The sequence below is a fragment of the Dendrobates tinctorius genome, unplaced genomic scaffold (genome assembly GCF_039654945.1).
Source record: "Dendrobates tinctorius isolate UK_male_01 unplaced genomic scaffold, ASM3965494v1 ptg000183l, whole genome shotgun sequence".
NCBI lineage: Eukaryota > Metazoa > Chordata > Amphibia > Anura > Dendrobatidae > Dendrobates > Dendrobates tinctorius.
The window spans coordinates 2,484,487-2,502,235 of NW_027361850.1; positions in this window are offsets into that span (position 1 = coordinate 2,484,487).

A 17,749-nucleotide genomic window follows, 5' to 3' on the forward strand; every position below is an offset into this window, starting at 1 on the left:
GTCAGCTGATCCCCTGCTGTGTGGATGGCAGTCTCTCCTGCTGTCACCTCATTCAAAATACAGTAGGCCTCTGCCTACACCATCCTATTTCCTGGGCTTCAACACAGCCAGTTGTAGTTCGGAAGTGCCGTCCACACGGAAAGAGACACTTGCTCCCGTGTCTCAGTGGGGTTCAGTAACGTCAGCTGATCCCCTGCTGTGTGGATGGCAGTCTCTCCTGCTGTCACCTCATTCAAAATACAGTAGGCCTCTGCCTACACCATCCTATTTCCTGGGCTTCAACACAGCCAGTTGTAGTTCGGAAGTGCCGTCCACACGGAAAGAGACACTTGCTCCCGTGTCTCAGTGGGGTTCAGTAACGTCAGCTGATCCCCTGCTGTGTGGATGGCAGTCTCTCCTGCTGTCACCTCTTTCAAAATACAGTAGGCCTCTGCCTACACCCTCCTATTTCCTGGGCTTCAACACAGCCAGTTGTAGTTCGGAAGTGCCGTCCACACGGAAAGAGACACTTGCTCCCGTGTCTCAGTGGGGTTCAGTAACGTCAGCTGATCCCCTGCTTTGTGGATGGCAGTCTCTCCTGCTGTCACCTCATTCAAAATACAGTAGGCCTCTGCCTACACCCTCCTATTTCCTGGGCTTCAACACAGCCAGTTGTAGTTCGGAAGTGCCGTCCACACGGAAAGAGACACTTGCTCCCGTGTCTCAGTGGGGTTCAGTAACGTCAGCTGATCCCCTGCTTTGTGGATGGCAGTCTCTCCTGCTGTCACCTCATTCAAAATACAGTAGGCCTCTGCCTACACCCTCCTATTTCCTGGGCTTCAACACAGCCAGTTGTAGTTCGGAAGTGCCGTCCACACGGAAAGAGACACTTGCTCCCGTGTCTCAGTGGGGTTCAGTAACTTCAGCTGATCCCCTGCTTTGTGGATGGCAGTCTCTCCTGCTGTCACCTCATTCAAAATACAGTAGGCCTCTGCCTACACCCTCCTATTTCCTGGGCTTCAACACAGCCAGTTGTAGTTCGGAAGTGCCGTCCACACGGAAAGAGACACTTGCTCCCGTGTCTCAGTGGGGTTCAGTAACGTCAGCTGATCCCCTGCTGTGTAGATGGCAAAGTCTCCTGCTGCCTACACAGTCATACCACTACTGATTTTTAACCGTGCTCCAATTAGGCCTGTGGCTCCACTGTCTCTCGTATTTCCCCTGTCCTCCAACCCCGCCAGTTACAGCTCCGAAGTGGCGTCTGCACAATCCACACTTGTTCCTGTGTTACAGGTGTTCAGTCCGGTCAGTTAATCCCCTGATGTGTGTCCGGCAATGTCGCCTGCTCTGTCCACATTCCCATTATGGGAATGTGGACAGAGCAGGCGACATTGCCGGACACACATCAGGGGATTAACTGACCGGACTGAACACCTGTAACACAGGAACAAGTGTGGATTGTGCAGACGCCACTTCGGAGCTGTAACTGGCGGGGTTGGAGGACAGGGGAAATACGAAAATCAGTGAAGCCACAGGCCTACGTGGAGCTTGGTTCAAATTAGTAGTCTACAACCGATCTTAAAATTTCTTCAATGCAGCCTCAGCCTGCTCCGTGCTTGTCCCTGGGCTTCAACACAGCCAGTTGTTGCTCGGAAGTGCCGTCTTCACAGAGTAAAACACTAGCTCCTGTGTTTGTGGGGTTCAGTAACGTCAGCTGTTCCCCTGCTGTTTTGATGGCAATCTGTCCTGCTGCCTCCCAATTGACAGCACATCAGGCCTCAGCCTGCTAAGTGCTTGTCCTGGGCTCCAACATCGCCAGTTGCTGCTCATAACTGACTTTGGCACGGGTACTCCCTCCTGCCCAGCTTGGTTCCAGCCCTGCCTGCTGTTTCCGGGAAGTGTCAATGTCAGTTTGCCACCCCAAGTTGCCATGTCGTGTTGCGGTTGGGTTAGCCGAGGCTAGGGTGCCAGCAGTTTAGGTGCTTCCTATGTGGACTGCGGGTTCTGGTAAGAAAGGCTTGTTCCATAGTGCCAGTAGGACAAGCACCCCCTGTAGGACTGTGTGATTCGGTAACTGCGGCCAGCTTGCGGCATGCCAACTTTGCTTTTCAGGGGTAACTTCTGATACCCCTCCGTGTTCCAGCACCGTCAGCTGGTTCTCGTCAGAGCCTTTGGCCTAGGTGCCTCCATCTCGGTATCCGAGTTCCGGCAACGTCTGCTGGTCCTTGGTAGTGCTTTGTAGCACAGGTACCTCCTGCTTAGTAACCGGGTTCCAGCACCGTCAGCTGGTCCTCGGTTGTGCCATTGGCTCTTATTCCTTCTGCTGCCCCTCCGGGTGCCAGCACTGTCAGCTGGTCCTCGCTATTTCCATTTGCTCTTGCAGCTTATGCTACCCCTCCGGGTTCCTGCACCGTCAGCTGGTTCTCGGCAGAGCCTTTGGCCTAGGTGCCTCCATCTCGGTATCCGAGTTCCGGCAACGTCTGCTGGTCCTTGGTAGTGCTTTGTAGCACAGGTACCTCCTGCTTAGTAACCGGGTTCCAGCACCGTCAGCTGGTCCTTGGTTGTGCCATTGGCTCTTATTCCTTCTGCTGCCCCTCCGGGTGCCAGCACTGTCAGCTGGTCCTCGCTATTTCCATTTGCTCTTGCAGCTTATGCTACCCCTCCGGGTTCCAGCACCGTCAGCTGGTTCTCGTCAGAGCCTTTGGCCTAGGTGCCTCCATCTCGGTATCCGAGTTCCGGCAACGTCTGCTGGTCCTTGGTAGTGCTTTGTAGCACAGGTACCTCCTGCTTAGTAACCGGGTTCCAGCACCGTCAGCTGGTCCTTGGTTGTGCCATTGGCTCTTATTCCTTCTGCTGCCCCTCCGGGTGCCAGCACTGTCAGCTGGTCCTCGCTATTTCCATTTGCTCTTGCAGCTTATGCTACCCCTCCGGGTTCCAGCACCGTCAGCTGGTTCTCGTCAGAGCCTTTGGCCTAGGTGCCTCCATCTCGGTATCCGAGTTCCGGCAACGTCTGCTGGTCCTTGGTAGTGCTTTGTAGCACAGGTACCTCCTGCTTAGTAACCGGGTTCCAGCACCGTCAGCTGGTCCTCGGTAGTGCCATTGGCTCTTGTTCCTTCTGCTGCCCCTCCCGGTGCCAGTACCGTCAGCTGGTTCAAGAGGACAAAGAACAGGAAGACAACCACCAAGATGCAGAACAACAAGAGAGAGAAGACCAAGAAGCATAAAAAAAACAAAGCAGAAGAACATTAAGCATAAGACTAATACTCTGAGCAAATGATATTATCTTATTTATAAGCAGAAGAAGACTAAGCAGTGTATGGGGGTGAGTCCGTTCCTCCTCGTGGTGCCCCTGGAAAAGGCCTGCTGCTGCAGGCCAAACTGAACGCGGACAAATCCTGTTGTAAATCTTTTGTGACAGGCAGAACGGAAGGTGTAAACTTCTAACTTTTCCAGATAACAACTACAGGAATGCCTGACACAAACAAGAATATGATGAAGAAGAATAGGAAGAAGATGAAGAAGTTGAATATGTAGAATAATAATTGTTGAATAAGAAGAATATGAAGAATGTAAGAAAAGGAAGAAGAAGAAGAAGAATGTAAAAAAAGGAAGTAGAAGAATTTAAAAAAGGAAGAAGAAGAATGTAAAAAAAGGAATAAGAAGAAGAATGTAAAAAAAGGAAGAAGAAGAATGTAAAAAAAGGAAGTAGAAGAATGTAAAAAAAGGAGGAAGAAGAAGAAGAAGAATGTCAAAAAAGGAATAATAAGAAGAAGAAGGTAAAAAAAAGGAAGAAGAATAAGAAAGAAGAAGAAAGAAGAAGAAGACATACATGTCTGGCAAAATATAAATGAGGCTAACATAGTCAATATCTTTGTAACTCCTAACATCTTTAAAAAAAAAGTTTAATTCCTGCTATTCCATTTGATTGGGCTAAACCTCTATGGCTTTAATGTCTCCTCCACCTCCCACAATACATTCTACATTATTCTTAGTTGTTTTTCTTCATGTAGAATTAACCTACAAGGAAAGAAAGGTTTTTTTTTAATTCCGATATTTTGGCCCCATTGACTTGCATTGGTTCCCGGTATCGGAATCGGCGATACCGATACTTTTTTTTAAGATCGGCCGATCCATTCCGATCCGATATTTTCAAGTATCGGCTGGTATCGCTCAACTCTAATGACTAGGTATGAAATGGACAAGGCAACTGTTAGGTGGATTCATAACTGGCTTAGTGATCGGACCCAAAGAGTGGTCATAAATGGCTGCACATCCAGTTGGAAGAATGTCTCAAGTGGGGTACCACAGAGCTCTGTCCTGGGCCCTGTATTGTTCATCATCTTTATCAACGATTTAGATGAAGGAATTGAGGGTAAACTGATTAAATTTGCTGATGACACAAAGCAAGGAGGGATAGCTAATACTGGAGAAGAGAGAGAGGATTCAAAAAGATATAAATAAACTAGAGCAGTGGGCAGCAAATAACAGAATGGTTTTTAACAGGGAAAAATGCAAAGTACTACATCTGGGCAATAAAAATGAAAAAAGCATATACAGAATGGGAGGAATAGGGCTAAGCAACAGCACATGTGAAAAAGACTTGGGTATACTAATAGATCACAGACTGAATATGAGTCAACTGTGTGATGCAGCAGTAAAAAAAGCAATTGCAATTCTAGGATGTATTATCAGAAGCATACAGTCTAGATCACGTGAAGTCATTATTGCCCTCTACTCCTCTTTGGTCAGACCTCATCTGGAATACTGTGTCCAGTTTTAGGCACCACATTTAAAAAAAAACATCAACAAACTGGAGCAAGTTCAGAGAAGAGCGACCAGAATGGTGACCGGTCTGCAAACCCTGTCTTATGAGGAAAGGTTGCAGGATTTGGGAATGTTTAGCTTGCAAAAGAGAAGACTGAGAGGAGACTTAATAGTTGTCTACAAATATCTCAAGGGCTATCACATTGTGTAGAAGGATCATCCTTATTCTCATTTGCACAAGGAAAGACTAGAAGCAATGGGATGAAACTGAATGGGAGGAGACACAGATAATATATTAGAAAAAACTTTTTGACAGAGTGATCAAAGAGTGGAACAGGCTGCCACGAGAAGTGGTGAGTTCTCCTTCAATGGAAGTCTTCAAACAGAGACTGGACAGACATCTGTCTGGGATGATTTAGTGAATCCTGCTTTGAGCAGGGGGTTGGACCAGATGGCCAAGGAGGTCCCTTCCAACTCTACGATTCTATGATTTAATATTTCATGATTTCCATCCTTATTAGAGCTATCTTGTATTTACTTGCTGTGTTTTGGGGGATGCTGTGTGGGTTTCCATTGCCTTTATATCAAGGCATAGCATATGTAGGTCTCCTTGTATGTATTATATGTATTTTTAATTGTTTTTAATCTAGTTTGTGATTTGTCCTCATGCAATTTTGATTCTTGATATTAAAGCAATATACTTTTTCTAAGCAATTGAGGTGTTCTCTTTTATGTGGGCATGATCTTTTTCATTCTTTATCATTATGTATTTTTCATACCCATGGTGAGCCGTCTTGCTGATATTGACTAGTGGTGCCCTCCATTCACTTCCTACTAATATTGGGGATGCGGACGAAACGCTGTGGACTCAAATGCTAATGTGAACCTAGCCACAGCAGACTCAGAGTAAGCTAGGTTCTTGTGGTCCGTAACCATGTAATAGGATGGACATCCCCCTCCAAAAAATGCCTCCATTCTTCAAAGGCCAACGTCACAGCCAGAAGTTCCCGATTCCCAACATCATAATTTCTCTCTGCAGGAGCGAACTTCTTAGAGAAGTAGGCACAGGGTCGCAAATTGGTCAAAGTGGCGGGCCCCTGGGACAGCACCACCCCCACTCCCACCTCCGAGCGTCCACCTCAGCAATAAATGGTTCAGACGGGTCCGGTTGAATTAGAACCAGAGGAGCTATGAAACATTTTTTAAGGACTGAAATGCCACCCGCGCTGCAGCTGACCACTTCTTGATATCAGCTCCCTTTTGAGTAAGATCTGTGAGAGCTTTAAGTACCTGTGAGAACCCCTTTCTAAACTTGCGATAATAATTAGCGAACCCTAAGAAATGCTGCAGACCTTTCAAGTCTCGGGGTTGCACCCAATCAACATTGGCCTGCACCTTCTTAGGATCCATGCGAAACCCCTCAGCAGACACAATAAACCCCAGAAAAGGCAGTTCCTGAACAAAGAATGAACATTTCTCTAACTTAGCAAAGAGACAGTTCTCCCGGAGCTTTTGGAGAACTGCCTGAAGATGAGCAATGTGAGCCTGTTTATCGGGCCAATAGACAAGTATGTCATCCAAATACACAACCATAAAATGCCCCATAAAGTCAGAGAACACATGATTGATGAAATTCTGGAAGACTGCTGGTGCATTGGTCAGACTGAAAGGCATGACTAAATTCTCAAATAACCCCTCAGTAGTGAGAAAAGCAGTTTTCCACTTATCCCTTTCCCGGACCGAGATAAGGATATATATGCCCCCAGCAGATCCAATTTAGAAAACCACTTAGCCCCTGATAACTGGTTATGCAAATCGGGAATAAGTGGCAGGGGCAAGTATTTTTTCACCATGATCTTATTCAGCTCCCAAAAATTGAGGCCTGGGCGTAAACCACCATCTTTTTTTTAACAAAAAAGAAACCTGCCACCACAGGAGAAACAGAAGGACAAATGTGCCCTTTGTGGAGACATAGACATTTTATAATGGCGCAGCATTGATGGATGCGACAGGATCTGGCCCAGCATTTCTTGCATACAAATTGACTAGTAAGAGGTGGGTGATCACTGTTATGAATGGGTCACCGAGGAGGATAGCAGGACCAGGCTAAGCCACCAGAAAACCGGAGAGGTTGGGTAACTAAGCGGATTTCAGACCCCTGATCCTATCCACACAACTAGCAGTAGCCGTGGAGCATACCTACGATGCCCTAGACGCCTCAGCACAGCTGGAGAGCTAACTCAGCCTAAAGCAAGAAAGGTGAAATCTAAACTGCCCCGGAGCAGACCCCCAAAGGAATAGATAGCCCCCAAACATATATTGTCGGTGAGACAAGATGAAAACACAAACACAGGCAGAAAAATAAATGAGCAAATGATGGGGCCCAGACTGACTAGACAGGACAGGAAAGGAAGGACACTGTCTGCAATCACGCAAAAAAACGTGAAAAAACCAACACGTCTGATGCTCAAAAAAACACTGAAGTCACACAACTTCGCCCCCACTATATCAGCACTCTGGTATATACTGAAAGCAAAGCAAAAAGAGACCAATATAACAGGGGACAGAACAAACTGACACAAGCAGTAACATATGGGCAGTGATCCAGCACAGCCCCAGCAGGAGCAAACTGACCCGCACAAGCAGGGATAGAAAAAAACAGATCAAATGCAAAAGATTAGCAAATGAACCACTTAGCTGAACAATGCAGGAATAGAACAGGAGTCATCAGACCTCAGAAGGAACAGGAAGAAAATCACCAGCAGGGACTGAAGGAAGTCAGCTGTCTTAAATACTCCAGTCAGAAACCCCAGATCTCCAATCGTCATTTTCATGTATCAGATGGCAAGCCTCTGTCAGTCTGACCAGCTCCACTACCTCCAGTAACCACCAGAGGAAGCCCAGAAAGAGAACTTGCAACACCTCTGTCAATCTGACCAGCTCCACTACCTTCAGTAACCACCAGAGGAAGCCCAGAAAGAGAATTCACAACAGATCACATTTCAAAAAGTAATTGGCACACACAACTAAAGTGGCATCAATTTCTCCAGAGTATAAATAGTATAATGGTGCTCTGAGACCCTTTGGACTACAGGCAACCCACCAGATGGAGACCCAACTTGGAGCCCCCACATTTCCAAAAATTATTGGCACACTTCTAAAGTGGCATCAATTTCTCCAAAGTATAAAAAATATAATGGTGTTCTGAGACCCCTTGCACTACAGTCAACCCACCAGATGAAGACCCAACTTGGAGTCTCCACATTTCAAAAACTTACTGCCATACAACAGTAACGTGACATACATTTTCAGAGTATAAATAGTATAATAATGCTCTGAGACACCTTCCACCGCAGGCAACCAACCAGATAGAGACCCAACTTGGAGTCTCCACATTTAAAAAAAATATTGGCACATACCACTAAAAGGGCATCAATTTCCCCAGAGAAAAAATAGTATAATGGGGCTCTGACACCCCTTCCACTACAGGCAACCCACCAGATGGAGACCCACTTGGAATCTCCACAGTTCAATAACTTATTGGCACACACCAGTAAAGTTGCATCAATTTCCTCAGAGTAGAATAGCATAACGGTGCTTTGAGACCACTTCCACTACAGGCAACCCACTAGATGAAGATGCAAGACACAGGAAGGAGACCCAAATAAGAATCTCTATTTACCGAAAAAGTGGCTGTTTGTGACTCAGGAGGAAGCAAAAGGAGGATGAATAAGACACATATCAGATGCTTAAAAAAGGCAAATTGTAAAAGTAACAGCGGTGGACACATCTTCTCATTGTTGCACCACCAAGAGTTGTTCTGCCTTCATACACGTTGACATGGTGTGCACGCTAGCATACAGCATAAACCACTGCTTTGTCTTCCAAATAAGCAGACTGTTCTCTGTAGTCTAACTTGTTTCTTGGTGAAGAGTATAGAACATGCGGTAAAACTATAAAGAATACAAATGACATGGGTAAGTATTGGGCAGATGATCACACAGCTAACACAATTACAGGAAGTATAACAGTGTGATGCAAACTTGACATAGAAACACAAAGGTGTCTAATTACATCTGCTGAGCTCTGGCTGCCATACAGTTAATAACCTCTCTGAACAACACTGCATTGCAAGAAAGATAGCAATCTTACCAGATATGCTTAACCCGGATAACGAACTCAAGTAGGGAGTTACAGGAGGACAAGTAAACAACGTGTGTCCTTATGGGATACACAGAATAAAATGGCATCTTCTTTATCCCAGAATACACTGCTTCATTCCCACATGCATTGCTTCAATCCCACATGCATTGCTTCTGTTAAAGAAACAGGCTGTAAATGCTACTACAAACACAGCTATAAATTCAGTCACCACTAGATGGTGGTATAACTAAACCCAGCACATAACCAGCACATAATATAAACATATTTGCCCTATCAGAAGGCAGAACTTTGGTTTTCAAAAATACAGGGGAACCCATATCATTTTTTGAGGGGGTCCATCAGGAAAGGCTAAGTATACAGCTGTGATCTGATATTAATAGCCTGGGAACCTTTATGACTATTGTCTCTTTAGCAGAATATTAACTTCAGCCCCCAGCTGTGGGGTTCCCTCTGCTGATTATGAAAATTATGAGGAACCCACGTGTTTTTTATTTTCAAATACTTGTTTAATTGTGGTTCAGTAGTTTAATTGTGTTACAGGAGACCATGGCTTCTGTTGACCAGGCGATGATTTGAGTATGGTTTTATTAAGATTCATTAAAGGAGTCCATATCATTCTTTCAATTAAAAGACTTTATTCTGGGTGTGTGTTTACAATATTACTATAGGATTAGTAATAGGCGACTGACAGGTATCGGAATAGAATGCAGAATACAAATTACAGATGTTTAGGTGTTAAAGATAGATAGATATTTAAATAGATAAATAGCCCTTCCCAGCCTAAAAATACCAGCCCGCAGCAGCCCCAGAAGTGGCACCTCTGATTATATGGCAAATTCTGGCACTTTGCCTGCCTCTTCCCGACTGCCTCAGGCTAGTTTCACACTTGCTTTTTTTTGCAGCGCGTTTTTCCCGCAAAAAAACGCATTGAAAAAACGCATACATAAGCATACAACTGCTGCGTTTTTTTCAAGCATTTTTATGAACATGCATGAAAAAAACGCAGCGTTTTTATGCGTTTGTATGCGTTTTTAGCGCGTTTTTACCGCGTTTGCGTTTTTTTCCAACATTTTTAGGTGGCCCCTCACACTACCCAAACCCTGACTTTACTAACCCTAACCCTGACCCTAACCCTAACCCTAACCCTGACCCTAACCCTAACCCTAACCCTGACCCTAACCCTTAACCAAATCATACTTAACCCTAACCCAAACCCTAAACCCTAACTAACCCTAACCCTAACCCTAACCCTGACCCTAACCCTAACCCTAACCCTGACCCTAACCCTGACCCTAACCCTAACCCTAACCCTGACCCTAACCCTAACCCTAACCCTGACCCTAACCCTTAACAAAACCATACTTAACCCTAACCCTGACCCTAACCCTAACCCTAACCCTAACCCTAATCCTGACCCTAACCCTGACCCTAACCCTAACCCTAACCCTGACCCTAACCCTTAACCAAACCATACTTAACCCTAATCCTGACCCTAACCCTGACCCTAATCCTTAACAAAACCATACTTAACCCTAACCCTGACCCTAACCCTAACCCTGACCCTAACCCTAACCCTAACCCTGACCCTAACCCTAACCCTAACCCTAACCCTGACCCTAACCCTTAACCAAACCATACTTAACCCTAATCCTGACCCTAACCCTGACCCTAATCCTTAACAAAACCATACTTAACCCTAACCCTGACCCTAACCCTAACCCTGACCCTAACCCTAACCCTAACCCTGACCCTAACCCTAACCCTAACCCTAACCCTGACCCTAACCCTTAACAAAACCATACTTAACCCTAATCCTGACCCTAACCCTGACCCTAACCCTTAACCAAACCATACTAAACCCTAACCCTGACCCAAAACCCAACCCTAACCCTAACCCTGACCCTAACCCTAACCCTAAACCCCCTTAACTAACCCTAACTCTAACTCAAACCCCTAAATTCCATGGTTAAAAAAAAAAAATGCATATGCAAAAAAACGCTTACATGAGCATGCCAGTGCGCACATATGCACATCCATAGGCTATAATGGCCATTTTTAGCGCAAAACGTGCGCATATGTGCGCATGCGCTTTTTTGCAGGGCCAAAAAATGCAACATGATGCGTCTGGAAAATCCAATCGCACACCCCAAAAAAACGCAGCGCATGAAAATCGCATACATGCGCTTACAAGCGCGCAGGTATGCGCACCCATGTTAAATATAGGGGAAAAAACGCATGCGCAGGTTAGCGTTTTTTTCCAGCGCTAAAAAACGCAAATGTGAAACCAGCCTCAGTGCGTTGGGAATCAGGGTAAAAGTATTGGGGTTGATGTCAGCTGTGATTTGTCAAAAATCACAGCTGGCATCAAGCCCTGGGGTTGATAATGGAGACCTATTACTAACTCAGTAGTCAAAAATAATAACATACACACACAAAAAAATACTTTATTTTAATAAAGACTCCCCCACACTATCCCTGGTTCACTAATATATTGGAAAAAAAATAACCCACGTAGTACAGAAATGGATACCTAAAAAAAAAAAACATAAAAAGAGAGAAACAAACAATAGACAGTCCTACAGTCACCGAGGACTGTTGACAACGCTCTTCACAGCTGCCGGGTCTCACTGAGCACATCGACATGTGCGCAACCCCACAGAATATAACGGGTGTGCGTGTGCAACTGTCTTCAGCACGTGTGAAAACTGTCACCACACGTACCCAAAATGTGACATGTGAAGCCAGCCTTAATAATAGAATTTTTTAGTAGATATGACATTTTGATTACATCTTATTGTATTATTTTAGGGAAGTGTGGTGCTTGAAAAAAACACAATTCTGTCATTTCAATTTATTTTCTAATTTCATAGTTTACTAATCAGGTTAAGTAATTTATATTTTGATAGCCTAGATTATTATTTTTTAATTTCTGCATTTTTATTGCTGTAATGGGATGGTGATTTGAATTTTTATAATGTTTTGCTCTTATTTTTTCTTCTCCGCAGAGAAAATTTAACCTAAGATCATTCAATCGCATATATTATATAATGCAATACCTCAGTATATAGTAACAATCTAGGTCTACTATCAAGCTCAGTATATACTATGCTACAAAAAAAACTGAATAGCACCCCTTAGCAGACTATAGCAATTGTGAACAGGTGCAATCTGTCGTGACTGCATAATGTACAAACTAAAGAATAAATCCAATATACTTCCAAATATGCATATTGAGCATATAATACTAATTTGTTAGAACATAGCAAATCTGAATATATCAAAGAAAGGAGATAATTTGGCATTAGTGTTTGTTGCAGCACTTGGACCAAACATTGGTAATTACTGTCTTTAACTATGTATGTTCTTACTATATATTGCGATCAGATGTTTTGGATTATGCTTGCATAATGAGAGATGGGAAAACTTGGAAAATCGTCAGTTTATCAAATACTTATTTTCCAATCTGTGTATGTGTGTTCCTCTGGATCCAATAGTATTGCAGTGATCATCAACTTATAAAAATGAAGGTCCTTGGTGCAGTAATTGGCTGATCTATGCCTGTTAGGAGGTGCTGATCATTTGTTTTGTAGTACAGTACTGGAGATCATGACTGCCTCCATATTTGACTGAGCACTCCTACCATCAACATTAGGTTACATTCCCAAGAGAGTATAGAAAATCTAATAAATCTAGAAAACATAGATGACTTTTGTTCTCATTTGTTCTCCGCATATGCATTCCATGTTATTCATCAGCATTCATTAAAAATTTACAAGACAAAATACAGTTTTCTATGGTACAGAATTTTAATGTATCGGTAAAAATCGGATGCCATATAAATAATCTGTATGGGATCCGTACTTTATTTCACACTCATAGACTTGAATGGGCAAGTTTCATCCAACATAGGAAACAGACTTGTGCATGCTGTGATGCTTTTCCCTTGCAGATTCAGTTCGTGAAAAAAAAAGAAACACTCATGTGAACAGCCTCATTGAAAAACATTGTTCCGAGTGCTGTCCCTTTTTTTCAAAGACAGCACTGAAAATATGGCTATGTGAACGAGCCCTAAGGGCCCCGTCACACATGGCAACGCACCAGCGATCCCGACAATGATATTACCTTGTCAGGATCGCTGGTGGGTCGCTACATGATCGCTGGTGAGCTGCCAAACAGGCAGCTTCACCAGCGATCAGCACCAGCGACATGCGGGTAACAAGCGACGCACGTGGCTTAGTTACCCACTGTGTACCTTAGTTACCAGCACACTGGTGCAAGGAGCAGGTAACGAAGGTACACATCGGGTTTCTAAGCAGCGTGCGGCACTTAGATACACGATGTGTACCTTGGTTACCAGCATCCTGCACCAGCGCGCTGGTAACTAAGGTACACATCGGGCCGCTTAGGAACCCGATGTTTACCTTAGTTACCAGCGGCAGCTCGCTGACCGCTGATCTCTCGCCTGTCACACGCAGCGATGCGTGCTGGCCAGCGGGAGACCAGTGATCAAAAAAATGTCCTGGCCATTCCAAGACGATCAGTGATACCCGGCAGGGGGGCCGGTCGCTGAGAAAACTTGTGACTCAGCAGCAATCTGGCTAGCGACATCACTATGTGTGACGGGGGCTTAAGACTATTTGGTTTAGGATCTTATTAGAGAGAGGTTGCCTTGCTGTAGCTGCTGAATCTGACAATTCTACACCTGAACTGACCAATTTGTAAGCTAAGAACTTTGTGTGATTAATATATCTAATATATAAATCTGAGTGTATGTGTGTGTGTGTGTATGTATCAGCCATGCCCACTCAACATAGCCCTGCCCATTCTGCATAGCTACACTTACTTCACGCGCAAAGCCCAGTATAATAGATATCTAATATATACTTTATATATATATATATATATATATATATATATATATTGTGGTGTAGTAACCACTGTGTCTGCTAGGGGGCGCTGTGTGGATGTCCCAAGAGAACGGATGAGTGGCAGAATCCTGAAGGATGGTTATGTATCTCAAAGTGGGTGGCTTTGAGATGGAGACTTGTGTATGTGTGATCAGCAATATTATTGCCGAGGTGTTGTTTCAAGTTGTAAGGGAGAAGTCTTCAGGTAACTAGAGAGATGGGCGGGTTCTGGTTACCTACAAACCCACCCAGGGGTGTGTCTGAAAATGCCTGTATTAAAAGGCTATGTGAGTGTGTGAAGGACCTGTGATGAGGTCATAGTCACGTGACCCGGTGGGCGTGGCTATAGACCATATAATGTGGCCAGGGTAGGTCACATGTGGTGAATGCAGGGACCCGGTTGGTCCAGAGTGGAAGGTCCCATGCGCAGGATTGTCTCCTGGCTAACAGCCTGTGTTTGTGTTTGTAATGGCTGCCAGAGCCTGAAAGTTCCCTGGAGGGATATGGACGTCTGCAGCATGAGTGCCGGAACGATGAGGAGACCCTGACGTGGGTGAGATAATTAGGAAGGCTGAAGAGCCTGTGTATGCTGGACATTGCTAACAGAGGGAAACTCTGTAATGAACGCTATGCTGGTAATGCTGTTAAGTGAACTTTTTGTTGCTGCTGTGGTTTATGAGGCGTGAATAAACCACATGGACTGTTTTGATTTTATGAAAATCCTGTGCCGGATGTGATTTTTGTGGCTGTAAGCGAGTATTCCCTACTTAGATGACAGCGCTACCTCACATTTGGTGGAGAAAGCTATGGGCAATATTGTAGCCTTGTTGCTGGGAGCAACGGAAGAGGACTGCAAAGTCAGTTGCTAAGGGTACCGGTTTCCAAAAAGCGTATGTTGCAGTGCTGGCAACGCTGAGCCAGGGCGGCTGACGGTTGGGGAAGCCACTGCCCGGCTGTGGTTCTGGAACCGTGGGGTGGCCTAGTGAGTAAGGCACTCTCCGAATCGGTGAGCCCAGTGCGGCCATTTCCCTATGAGAAAAGACTTATAGGATACTTATGCGATAGAGGGGTCCGGGAACCTGTGCGGCAAGCAGATGAAAGCCGTATTGTACTGACCGGGGTCAGTGATAAAGATTGTGCTCCTGGAGGGTTCAGTGAGCAAGGTCCTGGAGGGTCAGTGCTGGGAGGATCCCTGGAGCACGTGGTATGACCTTGGACCTGGTGAGGAGTAAGTGTTGGGCAGTCTCAGGCCGAGACGGATGTCCTGAATAGCACCCGCTAAGCCCCTGGACCTGGTGAGGCCGGTGTGTTGGGAAACCCTGGAAAGAGGGTCGGCTCCCTGAATAGCACCCGGTACGCTCTGTGTGTTGGACGGTCTCAGGTGGAGATGGTGCTTCCTGAATAGCACACAGACAGGACATGAGTTTTGTGTTGGTGTGGCCGGTGTGTTGGGAAACCCTGGGAGGAGGGTCGCTCCCTGAATAGCACCCGGTGCGCCCTGTCTGTTGGAAGGTCTCAGGTGGAGACGGTACATCCTGAATAGCACACAGAAAGGACGCGTGAGTTTTTGGAATTTTTTGTGTGGTGTTTTTGTTTTCTTCTTTTCTCAACTCAGCCTGCGGTGGCTCAGTGGGAGTTAAGAAGGCGACAAGTGGCTTGATGTGGCTAAGTGGGGTCACGAAGGTGACAAGCGGCTTCCGGTAACTCGGCGGGGTGAAGAAGGGGACAAGCGGCTTCCGGTGGATTGGCGGGTCCACAAAGACGGCGCAGCAGGAGCTGCAGTGACTCCAGCCGCTGTGTGTGAACAGCAGCCGGTGGTGTCAGTGATCGGTGACAGCAGGAGCTGTGGTGGTGCCAACAAGGACTTGTGTGGTATCATTAAGACATAAACTGTGCTGTGTGAACTGTGGTCTGAGAAGACCGGTATAACGGACATGGTGAGATCCCAAAAGGGGTGGAGTCCCAGAAGGGGGCGGTGACCCAAATCGGGGTGGTAGCCCAAAAGAGGGTGGAGTCCCAGAAGGGGGCGGTAACCCAACTTGGAGTGGTAACCCAAAAAGGGGTGGAGTCCTTGGAGGGGGCGGTAACCCAAATTGGGGTGGTTCAGGAAATGGCAGCACTGTTTGACTCAGTGGGTATGTCTGGAGTACCGCAGTGTATGTGTATGTCTTGGGAGGAGTGTGAGATATCCTTTCTGGGTAGTAATGACGGGCCACAGGTGTGTACCGTGATGCTGTACCAGGAAGGAGTCTCTGGTAGGTTGAACTCAAAGAGTGTGGTGACTCTGACGGGAACTCCGCTCGTTTTATCTCTGACCGAGAAAAATGTCAGAGTTCGCTGCGTCCATGGGGGCATTGTGAATTATAAGGTGGACAGAGTCCTGATTGAGATGAAAAAGGGGGAGTACCAAGGCGGTAGTATGCCACAAAACTTAGTGTATACCTTTGAGAGGCATCGGGACTTCGTCATATTTGATGATGTGAGGCAGGAGGGTAGAGACATTTCTACTGTGGGCCTAGCAGACACTGAGATGCTGACGCCTCCTGATGTGGACAGGCCAGACGTAGGGGCGACCGGAGAAAGAATGGCGTCGGACGAACGTACTGACCTGACGTCACCTGAAGGGTACAACGGTGTGAATGAGAAGGGTGTGGTAAACAAAAAGAGCGGAGCTGACACACAGACAGAGAGTGTCTTGGGGGTTTACCGTACGGTGTGGTGTGACTGTGACGTGTTGTTGCCAGTAGCCACTACTAGGACAGAATCTAGTGCTGTGTGGACTGAAACTCGTGACAGGACAGGTGGTAACCTGATCGAGAAGATAACGGAAGTAGAAACACGGTCAGAGTGTAACGGGGGCTCGACTGACGGGACTGACCCAGGGGTGCCCTTTGACGATATAATTAAAGAAGTAATGGTGCAACACGTGCTGGCCAAAAGAGAACAAGAGCAGGAAATACAATTAATAAAAGAGACAGTGAAGGAACATCTCGAACGGGAAAGTGTGATGAGACAAACAGCCGAGCACAGAGTGGAGGAGCTAGATAAAGAAGTTTTGAAGCTCAGAGGTCACCTGTCAACGTGGCACAGCGTGAACAACACCTTAAGAAAGGAGGTGGAAGGGCTTGAGAAAGAAGTTGTGGAGCTCAGAGGTCATCTGTCAATGTGACAAAATGTGAACAAGACCCTTAGGGAAGAAATGGAAGAACTCAGAGGAGTAGTTAAAAGTCTTCTGCGGGAGAAATTGGATGAAGACTTACCGCAGGTGTGCATAAGTGATAACAGGACAGAACGGCCAGTAGCCCTCGTGGCAAATGGTCATGAAGTGATCAAATCATGTGAAGTTGGTGAGTTAAGAACGGAAGAAGACAGTCAACCGATCGGGTCAACGGCAGTGAGGGAAGTGTCCGTGGTAAAGCTAGAGCCTTCGGTCCAGGAAGAGAGCAAGACCAAAACCTTCCAGTTTGTGATTGATGTACCAGAGGACATGCAAGAAGCCTACGCGGAGGAAGGTGTGCATGAGACTTTCAAAGAAGCGGTCAAAGCGTGTAAGGTGCGCTGGGCACCTGAGACTCGGCAGTTGGTAATAGTATCAGACAGAGAAGATACATCAAACCGAGTAGCTGTCCTGAAAGAGATGCATCTACAATGTCTCCATACCAAACAGCGGGTCAGGCAGAGTAATGTGAAGGCTGCTCGACGCCTAGAGTTAGCAAGGGAGGCTATGGATCAGCTGGGTTTGAGGAAAGATGTGGTGCCGGTACCCAAAACTCTGAATGGGAGAATCATTGGAAGATCCGGGAAGGTAATGCAAGACCTTGTGAATATCTCCGGTGTGGTGAGAGTGAGGATCCCTCCTGATGATGAAGACCAAGTATCCAGTAAAGTGGGTAGGTTTCCCATCCTGGTGGTTGGCTCCATGGAGAGCCGGAGAG